General features: G+C 40.7%; 1 long non-coding RNA gene across 1 annotated transcript in view; it reads left to right on the top strand.

Moving 5' to 3' along the window:
- Positions 1 to 418: 418 nt before the first annotated feature.
- Positions 419 to 19180, top strand: part of LOC123284710 (uncharacterized) — a 91828-nt gene continuing 73066 nt past the window's right edge. Inside the window, exon 1 of the long non-coding RNA XR_011497434.1 lies at positions 419 to 611. This is a non-coding gene — a long non-coding RNA (uncharacterized lncRNA). The remainder of the gene's footprint in view (positions 612 to 19180) is intronic.

The following is a 19180-nucleotide window of genomic DNA, read 5'->3' as shown; positions in this document are numbered from 1 at the left end:
CTGTTATTCAGTATCATTCCAGAAGTTTAATTCTATGAGGAGTTAATTCTCACTCTAATGAGAGTTTCGGTTGTGAAATTGCCTCTTGGATCTTAATCCTGCCTTGCAGAAGGAAAATTGAGATCATTAAGGCTCTTGAATTAATCTTTGAAATAACATGTGGTTTTTCTTTCTCTCAGCCTTTTTGTGTAGCTTAGATGATTTACTGTGTATTTGTCCTAGGAAGTCTTTGTTTCAGGAACGGTGAGTGACCCTCATTACTGGGCCTGTGGTTTCATTCATCTTTTTTTGGTCTTCATTGAAAGCAGGTGGCTCATCTTGGATGCATTGGGCTTGGAGGATAAGCAAAAACCCCACTAGGTCGTGGTAAGAGCAGCTGCTCTTTCCTGTTGATCAGGAGTGACGTGGAGCCTGGTGAAGTGTACGTGTGCTCATCAGCAATCAGATAAGAGTTTCTTATTTCTTTTAGGTGCTAGAATGTGAGATTTCTTGCTGATGTTAAACAACGTGGGGTGCACTGTCTCAGGGAGCCAGCCACCATGGCCTGCAGTCCTGGGCCCTTCCACGTGGGACCAAAAGCTCCCTGGGAGAACGGGATCCTCTGGCAGTAGGTAAGCGACAACTTCTATGTTTACCTTGGATAGCTGTTCCTCCCTGTGCTAATGTCATGGACAGTTTCCCATCTCTTGGTGGGGCAGTGCCTTACATACCTTGTCCCTTTGCCTGTCCTTTGGCACAGCCCCTTTTGTCCTCAAGTCACCTTTCCGATTGTCTTCAACCTGTGACCTGAGCTCGGAGGCAGAATTCAGGTCGTCAGGAACTCTAAACCTAAGGCCAGGGAGAATCTCTTTGGAGGCTGGCAGTGGTCCTCACAGTAATTTCATTGGGCAATTCATTCCTTAGCACTCGGTACATTCTTTGGTTTGCTGAATAAATGGCCCCTTGTCCAAGTCATTGTCCTTTCCTTCCTTTGTTTTATTCTCTGTTAAATGTAGTAAAGGGATCTCGTGGGTCATCACTGCAGCCAGTTTAGGCCTGGAGCCTGTAGGAGACACCCATGCTTACACACCACAGCTGGGTTCTATTTCAGCAGCACCCCCCCCCCCCCCGCCCCCCGCCACCATGTTGCTGATTTTCCGGTTACGACATTAAACTCATCCAATAGTCCTATGAAGGACGTTTTATTATTCTCTCCTGCTGCACCCAAAATTCAGAAAAGGTTTGCTGCACACAGTCTTGCATTAGCAAGACTTTGGGGACAGGCGCTTGCTGGGCAATAAGGCATGTCACAGGGCCAGCAGGAGTAGTTGGCTATCTGTAGAATAGGACTGAGAATTCAGCAGAAGGGGAAACAGAGCTGAGAGGAAGAAAGGTAAGCCTTCCTTTACCTCTGCCCCAAAGCTCCCAGAGGCTTTCAAGAGCTGGTGGGTTTCCCATATTATATAAAATGGGGATTTAAGCCAGTCTTGCTAAAATCTTAAGTAGTAAGGTAACTCCTGAAAGCTCAAGCAAATTCAGGCAGCTGACATTTGGGTTACAACTAATATCGATCAGAGGATAAAGCCTTACTTGGACTCCAAAGGCATTTTCCTTCAGGGATGGCCAGAGAACTTAGCAACCAGGCATGTACAACTGTGGTGTGACACATGCTGCATTATTTTCTTATATGGCCCATGGAAATCTTTTCTGATGCTCTCTTGTCGATTGTCCCATCTGATACAACTGTTATTTTTGGCAAGCCTTAGTTTTTTTTTTTTTCTGTTTGGTTTCTTGGAGAGGAAAAAATTCAGAGAAGGGCTGAGATAGCGTGCAACTTCCAGAAACAAAAAGAAACCGAACACCGTGTGTATGTGAGTAGATGATGGTTTAGGAATTGGAAAACCGGAAGCTAAATAAATAGAAGGAATACCCCCTCTTACAAGCTCCTGTTTAGCAAAACAGTTGCCTTAGGGGGGAAAAATCACTTCCCTAATTATCCTAAGTCTTTATGAGTGAAACATGCTATTCACATCAGGGGGCCTGTTACTTAACCTTCATTCTCCTTTTTTCGCCCCTGTTTCCCGGTCCTGGATTACATTCAAATTGCTATAATCCTTTTGCTAGCCACATTAGTGCAATAAACACAGAACCGTCTGCAGTCAGGACATACTTTTATTCTTTTAGAAAAACAAGCAGGAGATGATGATGAAAACCATTTGGAAACTGAAGGAAAAAAAAGAAATAAATAAAAATAATAAAAACGTATTACTGCAGGCGATCCGTGAACGAGAGGGGAAAAAAACCGAAAGATCCCTGGCTTTGATTCATACCTTCAGAGAGGTTTCCTTAATGACTGCTCTTTTGTGTCGCCAAAGCAGTGCTCATTTATCAGTCTGTGGTTTAATCCAAACCCATCAGGATGAAAATTCAAGGAGGATGAAGGTTAAATGACAGACGTCCTGACTTGGAAACTCCAGAGTTGATAAATGTCTGCAAAACTTGACTGAACAGGCTGAGAGGGAAAAATCTCTCTTTGGAGCCACTGAAAACAAAGCGGTGTTTTGGGTGGAGGATGGGCAGGTAGGGTGAGTCCGATTCAGATACAGAGAGCATGTTTTATTCTAACAATGTGTTTAATTACTTGTGAGTCAGAGGAAAATTCTAAAGAGCGTCTGCTATATCTCAATGCTGATAAATTTATGCCACTAAGTTATTGTCGCCCTAAGCAAAGAGGTTAATCATGGAAAAATATGTTTTAACAAAATAGCAAGATGTCTTTAGCAATGCTGTCTTGCCAATCTTCTAGTTCTCATTTGCACCTCTTCATTTCTGACCCCCCAGGATGCTTGTGGGTCTCTCCATCCCCTCCCTTTCTCAAATGTATTGAGCCCTTCCGCTCCAAAGTGCTGCTTGTCTAATGAGTCTGTTTATCCGGACACATTGCACAAGGTCTAGCTTGTAGTAGATGCTCAATAAATGTTTGCTTAATTGAATCAAATTGTATTCGAAGCTGCTCTTACAAATTGGTTCCCTCTGGTGTCTTGCACATCGATGAAACCTCTTTCTAACGGACACAGCCCTTGCCTGGCTGCTAAGCTTCATGTAGTGGGTGAGATATTGACTCAAGAATCAAACTCAGAGTGATCTTGGGTAAGTTCCTTAACCTTTCTGGCTCCATTTTCTCCATGTAGAAAGTGGGGTTATGATAGTGCCTACCTCATGGGGTTGTTATGAAGATTAAGTGAGTTCCTTTTTATAAAAGTGCTTAGGAAGAAGAAAATATGATTACTGTGGGAGAAACGGTGTGTGTGGATGAAGCTTTTCAGTACTGCAAAAGAAACAAAATCTGTAAATTCCTTTAAAGGTGAAAGTTACAAGTCTCTATAGAAAGGAGAAAAACTAAGAATTTGACACGAGGGACAACCCTCCTCTCTCCCCTCTGTGTCCTCCTTTCTAGAATAAAATGCATCTCAGAAAATACACTAAAACTATACTAAAAACTAATTAGTATTTAATATTCAAAGATTATGTCCAAAAAGGACTTCTAACACATCATCCATGCATGGTGACTGCTCCCTTGGCAAGGCACATATAAAACAGGTGACCTTCTGCTTGTAAATGAATGAATGGTAATAATGTTAAATCATCAGGAGATTTTCATGACCACTTCCTTTTTAGGGCCAATACTGGCATTTTATTTTTGTATGAATCATGGGGTGACTTCTGGGTTGGCTCTCATTATTCCAGTGGATTCCCTCATTTTGCCCTTCTTCTAATTAAAGAGTATGTTGCTCAAGGAAAGTTCTTGAAATAAGGTCTTTGGCATCCAAAGCATGAAAAACAATGCTTGAAAGCATGAGAAACAAGCTTTTCATGGCTAACATGTTCCATTTTTTATTTCGTAGATAGGTAATCGTTTGGGTCCGTTATTACTTCCTGTCCTACAATGGAAACTTGAATGAGAAATCCTTTGGGAGAGAGGTGGAGCAAGTTGCTGTGATAATAGTTTGGTGAAAGTGGTCACTGGGGAGAAAGAGTTGGAGGATTGACTCTGGCGTGCATCTCTCTCTAGATTCTTAGGGCCAAGGTTCTGCATGGGTTGGGCTGTCTCCATGGCATTGTCCTGTCCCCCAAGAGAGGTGTTGTTGAACCTTATTGGTCCTGAGCGCTGGATTGTTGAAAGAGAGGCCAAGGCACCAGTTGGTGTTTCTCATGCCATCCCCAAAGGCAGGGTTCCCCCATCGGATTTCATCTGAATAGAGTGAGGAGTGCCTTATTGAATGTTGGCAGGAAGGGAACTGTGCTCTGCATGCTGTCACTCTACCTTCAGTGTCTTTCCTAACAACGACCTGCCAATTTCCAGGCAAGGAAGTGGGTCATTTGAATATGCCCTCTTTTCTTTCAACTCTGACACAAGAATCGATTCCTGTAAGTAGTTTTTCAGGAGCAAAATTTCCTATGATTATTTTCCCATATCCTCTTTTTATTTCTTCAAAAGATTTATATTATTATCTTGTGTTCACTTCGGCATCTTAGTATTTAGCTTCTTTAGAGAGATAAACAAATATTATGATAATGACAGCAGCCAATGAACAAATGGTAATAACAGCAGAGGCCTAAATACAAAAATTAATTAACAAGAAACAGGCAACAGTCCCAGCTGTCTTAAGCAATTTTGAAGGCGTAACTTGAAACATGGAAGATGCTCAAAGGAAAACTTAAGTGGAGGACAAAAACAACACGTGCCATTGACACGTACACTGCAGACGTGAGCTTTGTCAGCAGCATTTCTCTCTTCTTACCGTAAATCTGAGGTTGGTGTTACAAGATCGCATCAATTGTGTCAAATTAAAAAATGCCATGTGACCCAAGAGAGCAAGAGGGAGAAATTCCACTGGTAAAGGCATTGGGGATAATTTTATTAGCTTAATCTCAGCGGCATGTGATGCATTGTTCTGCTGTCCAGCTGTGAGGCGAAACCTTTTCATGCTTTTGGGTAACATGTTGTATTATGTGGAGACTTCTTCTATTTGCAGAGAAACTCCCTTTGCCTTTCAAATAAGAAGTAACAAAGCATGTATAATTCAGTGGAAACCCTTTACATGTAGTATGACCATATAATTGTCCAAACTGGGTCACTTTGGAGAATGAAAGAGGATGCCATTAATAATCATGCTGGGACAATAGGCAGGCCAATCAGGATGTGTGGTTATCTGAATTATCAGGCCACAGCACAGAGGGTGGATTGGTATCAGTCTTAGGAAGATAACTATAAGGCTATCAGATTTCTACTTTATACCTTAGTATATTTTTGGAGAGAAGAGTTGATTTACAGTAGAGCCCATTTTACTATATTTAGTCACTTAATGAGTAGCTAACAGTATATTTCTCTCTACTGAGAACATTTCCTTTGTTCTTAACCATTTTTTTAAGCCTCTGGTGTCTGCACACTTGATTTACTTTCATTCAACAATTTGTCCTCCTAATGGAGAGTACTGGAATACGACAGTAATTTCCCCCACGATTCTCTAGCATCTCTGACAGTGTTTGAGGGTCTTGCTGCAGAAGGCACAGGGCTTGCACTTAGAACTTCTAGAATAATATTCTTACCCTTCTACGAATTACAGCAGCGGATTTCTGTAGAGGTGAAGAACTACAGTGCTCGATTCTGTTCGACCATCCATCCAGTTGTTCACTGATGAATGGGGTCAGGAAACCTCGGCCCCCGAGAGCAATGCATTAGGGTCACTAGGACTTGGCTTCTCTTTCACCTCATTGTGAATACAGAATCTGAACTATGAGCACGCGATGACCTTCAGCAGTTCAGGAAAACGTCACTCGGTTAGGCTGAGCCCCAGTCTGCGCAATTCACTTAACAAAGAAGTAGAAATCGTCCCTAGATGCTGAATGGGTTCAGTTTGACCTCTCTATCTTGAACTTTGGTCTTTTTCATTATTTTGAATGGAGAGAGTGTGGTTGACTGAACACAATTGCTGACCATCTTACAAATGGAGAGACATCTGGCCTCTGAAAACTCGTGGAAGGACTGCTCAGGGTGACAGATAATTTTCTTTTGGCTACTCTTGTCCCAGAGCAATTTGATGGTGCTGACTTTCTTGCACACCTGGAAGTGCTTCTCATCTAAACTTCCACCCCAACTAACCCTGAGCTCTGTGCAGAGCCTTGGAGACCTCTGGGGCATCACCTCCAAGGGCTGCTTTCTCAGAGAAGCTGACCTCTTGGCTGGAGAGAAGAAATTCTATGACTTTCTTTTTAGACTTCCTGACAGCTAAAAACACCGAGGGAACATTCAAACTTAGACATAAATAATTCAGCACTGATTTTCCTTCAGTTTCATAACCAATATTGGTTTCTCTTTCTCGTCATTGCTCCCATGTCCTTTACTGGGAGGGATAACCTTCCTCTTGTACCTGCCATGGACTTGGTCCAGTAGCATATTTGAGGCAGTAGCAAGGAGAAATTGATGATAACCTCGCTGGCTACAACCTTTTTGGCCCCCAAAAGTGCTTATAAGATTCTCCTTCCACTTTTAAGCTGCATGTCACAGGGTTTGATTTCTTCTATTTTAAAAAATTTCAATGTTTTATTATGGTGTGTTGCCAGGGCCATTTTTCCCCCGAAGAGAAAGCATGGTTGCAATAAAGAAGCTCTGACATGCTTTTTATGAAAGCTCTTCTCCACCAGGGCTAGGCCTCAGCTGTTAGATCTCTGCCAGTTCCTTTTTTTGTGGCGTTCATAACATGAGTAACCAAATATATTCCCTCTCACCTCTTGAATTGCCTTTTATAGTTAACTGATTAATGAAATATAAATAATTATGAACATGTAGGCGTGAGAGCTAAGAGGAAGAAAAGAGTCTGCCTCCATTTCATCAGCCTGCAATGAACTCTTTCCTTTTATAGATTATCTGTCAACTCAAAAAATCATTAAAAATTCTGCATGACTCAGTGAGAAAGATTTTGAGCTAATTCTTTAAAAGGAAGCTACACTTTTCTTGGAAGGGGAAACTATAGTTTCAGGTTGTTTTCTATTTGATAGAAGTCAGAGCTGCCTAATTTTTCCTTTTTCTTTCCTCTTCTTTCTGTCTTTGCTTCTGATGATTACTGATGGCCTGCAATATGCCAGGAATTCTATTAAGTGTGGAACAGACCTGGGATCAGGGGTGTGGAAATGAGGATGAGAAAGCCACAGCCCTGCCATTAATGAGATGTCAAGAGAATGAAATAAAACCATGCAGTTGTGGCTGATACAATCCTAGAAGCCATGCCGGGTCCCACGGGAGCTCAGAGCAGGGATAGGGTGGGAGAGGACGGTGAACTCTAGGATGGGGGAAGTTTGCATTGAGAAGGTAGCATTTGAGCTGGAGTTTGATTGATGAGTAGGAGCTATCAAGGGTTAAAAGACAGAGTTCAAAAGAGGGAGACATCATGGTCAACCGATAGAACAAGAGAAAGTGTTGCTGAGTAAGAAGGACTCATATTGAAGAAGAGGCAACGCGGAATGCTGAGGGCATCATCAGGGAAAGGAGGAGATGGAGCAGAGGTGCAGCGGCTGGAGAAGGAATGGAATGTTTTCAGGGGTGAGGGGGACACTCATGGTCTTTATAAATTATTGCTGATACTTGTGACAATCAGGAAAAGTTGCTATAATTATGCACATTTAAAACAAGAGGAAATTGAGACTTAAGGAAGCCGAGTGATTCACCCAAAGTCATGAAGCTATGAAATGGCAGAGTCAGGACCCAAATTTAGACCTGCCTGACTCTACAGTGAATCCTCCTTTCAGACGCCAGTTCAGTGGTAGCAGGCACCTGGAAGAGGAAGCTCAGGCCTTTAAAAGTCACTTACTGCATCAGGTGACAAGCCTATTCTGAATTAGAATGGCACAGAGCGCCAAGAACTCCCGGTTTCTAAAGAAACTCAGAGCTAATGGAATATCCCCTTTGCAGCTTCATCTCCCTGGCTTGCGTAATATACATCTAACTTTATCTGGCAGACTTCAGGCAAGGAGAGCAGAGAGAGTTTTTTTGAGGCCATTTGAATGCTATATGAGGGGATTGTGTGAGGGCTGACTAAGTTATGCTAGGGTGAAAAATAACCTCCAAACATCAGTTCCTTAAGACAAAGAAATTCGTGAATCACTCACGCCATGTGTCCAGTGGGGGCTGAAGGAGTGCCTTCCTCCACACAGTTGTCAGTCGAGGGCTGAGGTGGAGAGAGGTGCACCATCATCTTCTGACACTGACTTCTCACCACAGTGTGTTGGGATTTGCCTCAGTTGGGTAACAGCGGGCTGGAGAGTTGAATGCTGGAACGTATGTGCTTTGGCCTGGAAGTGGTACACATAATTTCTGCTCATATTTTGTTGTCCAGGACTAGTCAGATGGCCACCCTTAAATTCTAAGGACTGAGGGATCGTCACCCTCCATGTGCTGGGAAGGAGATGAGAAGTAGATATTGGAATATATGAATAATGTCTACCACAGGGCTATAGAAATGCCAACACACTCCTATATACTTCCTCCGAGGCTGAGGTATAATCAAAAATCAATTCTAGATGGCACAAGAGTAGTCACTTTTCCTGTTTCTATTTATTATTCTTGTGTTCTCTAATATAGTAGCCACTAGCCACATGTGGCTATTAAAATTAAAATTACATTGTCAGATATTCAGTTCCTCAGTTGTACTAGCTACATTTCAAGTTCTTAATAGCCACACATGGCTAATTGCTCCCGTAATGGAAAGTGCAGATATAGAATATTTCTATCATTGCAGAAAGTTCTGTTGGACATTGCTGTCTAGACCAAGGGACAACAAACTTTTTCTGTAAAAAGTCAAATAGCAAATATTTAGGCTGTGCAGGACTTATGGTCTCTGTCATAACTACTCACCTTTGCCGTTGGAGAGTGAAAGCAGCTAAAGGCAACATGTGAGTGAATAGGCATAGTTGTGTTCTAAGAAAACTTTATTTAAAAACCAGGCAGCGGGGCCAGCCCCGTGGCTGAGTGGTTGAGTTCTCGTGCTCCGCTGCAGGTGGCCCAGTGTTTTGTCTGTTCGAATCCTGGGCGCGGACATGGCACCACTCGTCCAGCCACGCTGAGGTGGCGTCCCACATGCCACAACTAGAAGAGCCCACAACTAAGAATATACAACTATGTACTGAGGGGCTTTGCAGAGAAAAAGGAAAAAAATGAAATCTTTAAAAAAAAAAAACAAACCAGGCAGCTGGCAGGATTTGGTTCATGGGCCATTTGTTTTCCAACTCCTGGCCTAGATCAGTGGTCTCCAAAGGGAGGGGCAGGCATTTTTACATGACCATCCAATGAGTGTGGTAAAAAACCCCTTATAACTTCAATTTATATATATTAAAAATAAAATTTGTTAATCTTATATCCATTATCCAGATTGATGTTAGCTCCTTCTATCTTGGCAGATTTGTTGGATGGTTATATGTCATGTACCTTAGGTGGGAATTTCATACCCAGGGGTATATGCTATGCTGCTCGCAGACGTGTTTCTTCTTCTAATATGTGTGACAATGCAGCCTACTTCACCTAGTTTTGTGATTTTATGAATTATATTACTTATTTTTAAATGAACCAACCCTCATAAAATGAACAAGTGGTTTAAAAATATTTCTGCAGACACCATGGGGTATTATGCTATTGTTTGCTGCCTCACACCACACTCTGCTCTGTGACATGGACATTGGGACTCCGCAAACCACATTTTAAACTGAATGGTACTAAAAATAACACATCGGAACTTATGGACTGTATCTTTAGCCATATGTAGAGAATATACAGTCTTAAATTAGGAGACTGTGTTAGAAAAGAACAATGGCTAAAGAGAAATCATCTAAAAGTGTGCTTTTAAGAAGTCAGCAAAAGAATAGGAAATCAAACTAAAAATTACTGAGTGGAGAAAATAATAAACTCGGAAATAAATGAAACATAAAAGTAATATACCATACAGAAGAATCACAAAACTAAAAAATTTTTTGGAGGAGACTAATAAAATTCATAAGTCTCCAACAAACTGTCCAACTGTCAAAAGTCAGAAGGACAATAGCAGGAATGAAAAATAGTGCATCACTATACAACTTCATTCAGTAAATCTGAAAATTGTAATATAGTAGACAAATTTATCAAAATGTACAACCAAAACTGACACTAGAGGAAACAGATAATTCTGCACAGTCCTTTATTTATTTACAAAACATTGAAGATCTATGGAAAACCTAAGTAAGTGAAGGAATATATTCTGCTGATCGATTGGAAGACATTATTATGAAGATGTCAGCCTCTCCAAGTTGACCTATAGATTCAAGACTCAAGATCTATATTTGTCAAAGCACAGAATGTTTTTCTTTTGCTTGTGTGGAAATTAAGAACCTGATTCTAAAATTTTTATGGGAATGCAGAGGGCCAAGAACAGCAGGAATGATCTGGAGTAGATTGGGATGATTTTATTTCACATGAAGATTTATTATAAAGGTACAGTAATCAAGACCTTGTGGTATTGGCACATAGGTATATAAATATACTAATCGGTTAGAGTAGAGTCCGGAATCAGACCCATGAATAAATGTAGACTTAATTTATTACAAAGTTTGCACTAAGTTCTGTGGGGAAAAGACAGTTGTATTTTCAATAAACGGTGCTGTGTCAATGTATATCCATATGAAAAATAAAAAACTTCTATGTCATATCAATACAAAAACAATTTAGGCAGAAGATAGACACAAATGGTAAAACAATAGAAGGTGACAGAATAACTTCATGATCTGGGAGTAGATAAAGACTTTTTTTTTTAGATTTTATGTTTTTCCTTTTTTTTCCCCAAAGCCCCCTGGTACATAGATGTATATTCTTCATTGTGGGTCCTTCTAGTTGTGGCATGTGGGACGCTGCCTCAGGTCCAGCCCCTAGATAAAGACTTTTAAACAGGATATGAAAGCACTGACATAAAGGAAATGACGGCTAACTTTGTCCATATCAATATTAAGAATTTCTGTGTATAAAAAGTCCCTGTTTGGAGACTGAGAAGCACAATCCACAATTTGGGAGGTGATATTGAAACACAGATAACCCAAAAAGGGCTTGTATAATAAATTCCTACAAATTGATAAGAAAAAAACAGCCCACTGGAAAAATGGTTGGCGATCTGTAGCAGTCCTTCACAAAGGGTGATATTCAAATGAGCAATAAACATATGGACAGGTGCTAAAATTCATTGGTAACTAGGAAAACGTAATTTAAAGTCACGATAGTTAGGATATTAAGAATGTTTTAAACATTCCTCAGCATTCATGAGGAAGGCTAAATTTTAAGACTAACACTACCAACAGTTGGAGAGGATGCAGAGCTGCTCTAAGTGCTATGGCAGCTGGAAGTGCTCTATAAAGCTATAGGAGTCAAAGTTAGTCAGTCACTCTGGAACTATTTGGCAATATCTACCTGTAGGTACATACCCACTGACCCAGCTATTTCACGCCTAGGAATATATCCAGCAAAAATGCATACGTGTGTTTGTAAAGAGATACATAAAATAAATGTTCATAGCAACATTTTTCTTTGTAATAGAAATTGGGAAGGACTCAGATGTTCATCAGCAGTAGAACATATAAACAGATTGTGATATGTTTATTTAATGGAACTCTATACAGTAATGCAAATGGATGAAGGACTGCTACATGTGACATGGATTAATCACACAAACTTGAAGTTTGGCAAAAGAGACTAGAATTAAAGAGTATGTTTTGTAGGTCAAAAACAGCTAAAACTAATCTATGGCATTAGATGTCAGAATATTCATTACTTTCAATAAAGAGCGAAGACATAGAGGTTTCAAAGGGACACAGACAGGACTTCTAGGAGGCAGGTATTACTCTCTTTCTTGACTGGGGCAGTAGTTATACAGATGTGTCCAATTTCTGATAATTAATCAAACTCTACACTTATAATTTGGGCATTCTTCTCTATGTATATTATCCTTTAAAATGTTGATTTCAAAAGGAAAGGAAAGATGGAATATTAGGCATTGGAATAGGCATATACGTTTTTCTCCCATCCTTGACGTTCTCTCTAAACAATCCTCACCCAGTTTGCTCTGGTTGTCCAGTGTGGATTTGGGTTCTTGGAAAAAGGCTATGCATTGGTGATGGTGGTGGGGGGGTGTCCTCTGGGGCCTGACGGAGCCCTGGCTCCTGTAGGGAGATCTGCTGGGGGTTCTGCTGGGAGATACAAGAAGTATCTGCAGAAGCGAGTGAAACTTTACTTGGGGCTGGTCTTTGAGAAGCTGCACAGGGTTTTGGCAGAGTTGTCTAAAGACGTGACACCAGGTCCTGGGAGGTGCTAGTAGGTGCAGCAATCATTGCATTTTTTGTGGTTCTCTTGTTCTTGTTCAGAAGTTTTTCATCAGTTCAATGTAGGGTGTTATGTAAGAAGGAGAAAACAGCTTGCCATAAAACTTGCTGAACAAATCGAAGAAAGATGTAAAATTCCTGACAAGCTTAGTCTTATTACAAAATGAGTATGAAGGACTAGAATCCTCTTGAAATGGTGCCAGCCTTGAGAGAATGTCATCGAAAGCTCCAAGTCTGGGAAACTTATGAAAACCTGGATACAATCAACTTTGTACTTAAGTATGCTTCCTTGAAAAAGAGTTCAAAGAAGGGAAATCCAAATTCCTAGAAAAAAGATGAGTTGATAGATGCTATTATAAGCATAAGAGGACAGTAAAGCCATCACTCAATGAGTGGCTTTCCAAATAGAGCATCTGGCAGCAAGCATTTGGCCTGTGGTCCCTCTCCAATGAATGAGCTTATCTTCTGAAAGGAGGGCTTCTCTCTCTTCCATTCAGGCTCTCACCTTTGCTCTCTGGGCATGTTCACTTTCCTCTCACTTCAATATGCTGTTCAGTGCTGCCAGTGTATCCAGGGAAACTGCATGTGGAGAGGACTTGCTTTTTCATCCCCTCCTCCAGGAATATATACAGTTCCCGTGTTTCCCACCACGCAAGGTTACTTTCCACCAACAAGTTTCCTGGTATCCTTCATCCAGTCTTAGCAATGAGAAATGACTGTCCAGCGAAAGCTTTTCTCAATATCCTCTCTCATTGGCTGGATTTCTCCCTACCACTATAATCTAAATTTAGAAACGAGCTATCAGCAGAGTTGACCTAACCTTCAAATGAACCAATTACCAGACCCAAAACCCCAGCAAGAAACTTGACTTTTTTTGCCTTGTTTCAAAGGGAATTTTGAATGTCTCCTTTTCATTATTAGTTCAAGCAACTGCTATCACTTAAGTGATTTTTCCTTTTGTCTAAACGGAAACTCCTAGAATTATAATTTTCAGAGTAGATATATTTTGTAAATATGCTTTGTATATGAGTCTGATGAGTAAGGTTTGGTGTACTCTATATTGTATAAATATTTTAACTTAATCAGTTCATCATAACATAAGCATTAATTGAGCATAACGAGGAAATCAACAGATATTTTAAGCTCTAAAAGCTATTTTTGTATGTCAAGAGCTGTATTTAACAGAATTCTAATTTGAATGTGAAAGGAAACTAGTATTTAAAAATGTGTGTGTACATAAATTAGAGGTACATGTGTCAATTTTATTTTTTTATGCTAGATGTGAAAAGTAAAGAAGTTTAGAGAACATAGTCTACATGTCTTGTGAGGGCTCCCTTAAAGCAATATTTCCTAAAGTGAGTTTCAGAGAATACTGGGCCCAAATGTTGTTCAGAGATTAAAAAAGGGTTATTGACATGAGTGGTGTGCTAGAGCCAGCTCATGCTAGACGAGAAGTTGACTGTTAAATGTTCACAAGTTTATTTTTTGTTATATAAACTTATTTCATTTTATTTTTTCCAGCTTTGTTGAGATATATAACATTGTGTAAGTTTAAGGTATACAGTATGATGGTTTGATGTACGTATATATTTTGACATGATAGCCACAATAAGGTTAATGAAAACATCTGTCACCTCACAGTTACCATTTTTTTTGTTTGTGTGGTAAAAACTTTTAAGATCTACTCCCCTAGAAACTTTCAAGTGCACAATACAGTATTGATTTTTGTATGTTGACTTTGTATCCTGTAGTTTTACTGAATTTGCTTATTGGTAATAACTAATAATAAGGCTTTTGGTGGAGACGTTAGGGTTTTCTACATATATGATCATGTCATCTGCAAACACATACAATTTTCCTTCCTCTTTTCCAATATGGATGCCCTTTATTTCCTTTTCTTGACCAATTGCCCTGGTGAGGACTTCCTGTACTGTGTTGAAGATGGGTGGTGACAGTGGGCACCCTTGTCTTCTTCCTTGTCAACCTTTCACTGTTGAGTATGAGGTTAGCTGTGGGCTTGTCATACATGGCCTTTATTATGTTGAGGTACGTTCCTTCTATACTCAATTTCTTGAGAGTTTTTATATGAAAGATATTGAATTTTATCAAATGCTTTTTCTATATCTATTGAGATGATCTTATGATTTTTATCTTTCATTCTAATAATGTGATGTATCGCAATTATTGATTTGCTTGTGTTGAACCATCCTTGCATCCCAGGAATGAATCCCACTTGTTTATGATGTATGTTCCTTTTCATGTGCTGTTGAATTTAGTTTGCTTGCATTTTGTTGAGAAATTTTGAATCTATATTTATCAGGGATATTGGCCTCTAGTTTTCTTTTCTTGTAGTGTCCTTATCTGAATTTGGCATCAGGGTAATGCTGGCCTTGTAAAATAAGTTTGAGAATATTCTCTTCAATTTTTTTGGAAGAGTTTGAGAAGGATTGGCATTAGTTATTCTTGAAGTGTTTGGTAGAATTCACCAGTGAAACCTTTGGTCCTAGGCTTTTCTTTGTTGAACGTTTTTTGATTACTGATTCAATCTCCTTGCTCATTATTAGTCTGTTCAAATTTTCTGTTTCTTCTTGATTCAGTTTTGGTAAGTTGTATATTTCTAGGAATTTATCCATTTCTTCTAGGTTGCCCCATTTATTGGTATGTAATTGTTCATAATAGTCTCTTATGATCCTTTGTATTTCTGTGGTGTCTATTGTAATGTCTCCTGTTTTATTTTGGATTTATTTGAGTCCTCTCTGTTTCTCTCTTGGTTAGTCTAGCTAAAAGTTTGCCAATTTTATTTATCTTTTCAAAGAAGCAACTCAGTTTTGTTAATCTTTTCTTTTTTTGTTGAGAAAGATTGGCTCTGAGGTAATGTCTGTTGTCAATCTTCCTCTTTTTGCTTGAGGAAGATTGTGGCTGAGCTAATATCTGTACCAATCTTCCTCTATTTTGCATGTAGGATGCCACCACATCATGGCTTGATGAACAATGTGTAGGTCTGTGCTTGGGATCTGAAACCATGAACCCTGGGCCACTGAAGTGGAGTATGCGAACTTAACCACTATGCCACCAGGCCGGCCATTATTAATCTTTTCTATTGTTTTCCTAGTCTCCATTTCATTATTTCTGCTCTAATATTTATTATTTCCTTTCTTCTGCGAATTGGGTCTGTATCAAAGCAGGGTGGCTGGGTGGAATCCCTGCTGGGATTGTGTTCCCTGGCAGGGTGGTGCCAGGAGTTGGATTCCCTGAAAGGGTGGGGCTGCAGGCTGTGTTCTGCAGTTGCTCTTGGTTGGGTACAGCATCAGGTTGTCCTCCCTGATTGGCTGATGCCGCTGGCTGCACTCTGTGTTTAGGCGAGGCCACAGGCTGCACAGGCTGGGCTTCACGGTTGGACAGGGCCTTAGGCTGTGCTCTGCAAGTGTGCTCTGCAATCAGACAAGGCCACAGCCTGTGCCCCAAAGGTGGGCAGGGCTGCAGGCTGGGCTTCATGATCAGGTAGACTGTTGTCTGTGCTCTGCTGTTGAGTGAGGTCACTGGATGGGGTTCTCTGGCTAGGTGGGCCTCCAGCTATACTTTACAGTTGGGTGGGGCTGGAGATGGTGCTCCATGGTCAGGTGAGGTCACAGTCTGGGCTACCTGGTTGGATGGGGCAGCAGGCTCTTCTCTATGATTGAGTGGGGTCATGACTGGGCTTCTTGCCTGGGTGAGACCACAGGCTGTGTTCAGCAATTGGGCAGGGCTGTATGCTAGGCTCCACTGATGGTTGAGGTTGTAGGCTGGGTTCTAGGGTTGGGCAGTATCATAGACTGGGCTTCAAGGCTTCCCAGTGTCATTGTTCATGTTCACTGGTTATCTGGGGCCAGAGGCTATGCTCAACAGTTGAGCAGCACTGCTGGCTTGGATCCCTGCCTGGGCACCCTAGAATGTGCTCTGCAGCTACTGGTCATCTGTGGCCACACTTCCCACAGGGATGGGACTGGAGGCTATGGTCAGCAGTTGAGTGGAACTGGGAATTTGCTCCCCTGCCTTGGTAGGACTGTAGAATGGGCTTGATGGTTAGTATGGTCCATTGGCTGGAAATCCATATCAGGCAGAACTGCCAACCAAGCGCCTTGGACAGGTGGGGTCGCAGGCTTGGCTCTGCAGATGGGCAAAGTTATAGGCTAGCATCTCTGCTTGAGCGCTGCTTTAAGCAGGAATGCAGTCTGTCAATGTCTGAGTGCTGGTTACTATATCTCTGCCTCCCTTCTCCATCTTTATCTGATCCCCAGTGGTTAAACTCTGCAGATTCTCCCAGTGATCCCCATGAGGCAAGACCTGAGAGGGCCTCCTGGGAAGGGTCCCACAATGCTGAGGAAGCTGGCCATCCACCTTGGGTTCTCTTTTTCCCACTGAGGAAACTGTAGGCCCAGGGGGTCCTGTCCATGTGGCTCTGTGCTGATCTGGGGAGGGGCGGTTTGGTCCAACTGTAGCTGCTCCTCTTACCCTTCTAACATGGTCCTTCTCAGTCTCTGTCGTCTAGGGCGGGTACTTCAGCCTTACCCCTGGGTTCTGGAATTTTCACAGTGGTGTCTTGTCTATGCATAGTTGCTAGTTGGTCTTCTTGTAAAGGGGACTGAAGTTGGGGATGACCTGTTCTGCCATCTGCTTGAGATCACTCCAATGTTCAGGAATTTATTGAACTCGTTGTTTAATATATCTGTTATTAATATTGTTATATAAACACAATTAAATGAATTATATTTTAAAAGTAATAAATTTTCAAAACTCATTTCTTCCTATTTTACTGCATTTTGTAGTTATTTATGCCCTTGAGGTTATCTACACCTATTGTATCTATGCAGTGAAGGTACCACATATTAGCGTGCTGCTGAGCAACCCTTCCCAACTCTGCATCCAGTGATGTCATGTTCATAGCCTGAAATTGAGCATGGTGAGAATATTTACACCATAGAAATCAGAAGACACTATAAATCAGGAGCTTGGATTTACTGTTTGTTTTGCTGATTGTCTAGACTTAAGAAAGTGATGGAGAAAATGCTAATAATGCAAATTAAACTTTAAAATGTTGTTGTGTATGTAGCTGTTACATTGTGAAAGTACGAAAAGTTGAAGAAGTTGTCCTGCAGTGTTCAAAACTATTCAACAAAAACTTGCTCAGAGTGCTCTGACATACCCATTTGTTAATCCACTTTCATTTTGCTTGCTAAAATAAACAAAAATATCAACCAACATTCATTTTGGAACTATGCTTCTTCGTTAATTGCACCCATAGGTTGGCTACAGATATGAGTTTGGCAAAAATCAAGAAAAGCATTCTGTGAGAATTAATTGGACATATGAAGTTTATAATAAAGAGTGTTGTATATCTTATTATTATTTGTTAATTGTGTGCTAATGTCACACTCTTTTACATGAATAAGTTCCCAAACGATTATTTTCTCATAGAGAAGCAAATGCACTGTTAGGGCTTATAAGAAAATCAGTTCAATGACTGGATTCATTGGAATGGGTTAGACTGCCCTTGGGAATTCTGTTGTTAATATCCTATAGTTGGCTTGTTCTAGTGGTTCCAATGCTGTGGACTCTGCATCTTCTTGGTGTAAACCAGTTCCCTTCCAGGAAGTTTTAGATGAGGAGTGGAGTGCGCAATACTCTAGGAAGGCGCAATACTCACATTTATTGCTTGGTTTCCAGTGACATCAACCATGTGACTTTCACCGTTGTGGAAACATTTAAATAATTTCTCAAATGACGTGTGGGGAAATATGATGGAAGATATATCTACTGATTATTTTTGCAACATAACTGGAATTATCTTTCAGTCTCTCCCTCTGCCATAAATGTTTAGCAAATACTGTAGTATCTTGAGGAACTTTTCCTTAATACATATCACTATCATGTTAACAACAAAGCTCTAATAGCATATGTAAAAGCTTAAGATGGGAAAGGATCATAAGCAACAACTGATCCAATCCTAACCCAGACAACATCCTCAGTTCTGGGTGTCTGATCTCAGTTTGAAAGATTCACGTGACAGAGAACTATCCATGGACTGAGGAAGTCAGTCTATTTTGTAAGATATCTAATTGTTAGAAAGTTTTCATTTATACTGATTTATAATTCGTCTTATCATTTACACCCATTGGTTCTAGGGCTGCCATCTGGCGCTGCAAAGAAAGACATTTTCTCCCTCTTCTGCTTGGGAGTTCTGTAGTATTTGCAGAGGCCACTATCCACTTCTCCTTATTTTCTTCTTTTTCCCAGCCCAGTGACCTCAAATATCCCTTGTATTTCCTCATATGACTTCTTGCCAGACGATAAATCCTGTCTGCATGCATTTCAGTTTGCAATCATCACTCTTGATTTGGCCCTCAGAACAAAATTAAATACTCCAGGGAAGATCCAGTCGGCGCACTATAGGAAGAGGTCACTGGCTTCCTTATGTGAGCACTGAAATTCTTCTGCTAACTTCATGTAAGGTTCTATTGAACCACTGGGTTTACAGCTAAGATCTCTAGTATTTAACTTTGCACAATGGCTGCTAACTGAGGCACATCTTCCCCATTCTATCCTTTTATAGTCTTATTCATTTCCATCCGTTAAGATTTGGCCCGTCATCTCTGTCCATTGCTCTGCTTCAAGAATCTGCTTCTTCCATCCACCCTAGTATTAGTTTTTTCAGTTTTGTTTCATCTGCAGATTAGATTAGCCTGACATCGATGCCTTTGTTCAAGTGATTAATCAAAACATTAAACCTGGGGCTAGCTCCGTGGCCGAGTGGTTAAGTTCGCGTGCTCCGCTGCGG

This window comes from Equus asinus, chromosome 23 (assembly GCF_041296235.1).
Source record: "Equus asinus isolate D_3611 breed Donkey chromosome 23, EquAss-T2T_v2, whole genome shotgun sequence".
Lineage (NCBI taxonomy): Eukaryota > Metazoa > Chordata > Mammalia > Perissodactyla > Equidae > Equus > Equus asinus.
Note: the sequence above shows the minus strand (reverse complement) of the source record. Positions and strands in the feature narration are given on the sequence as shown.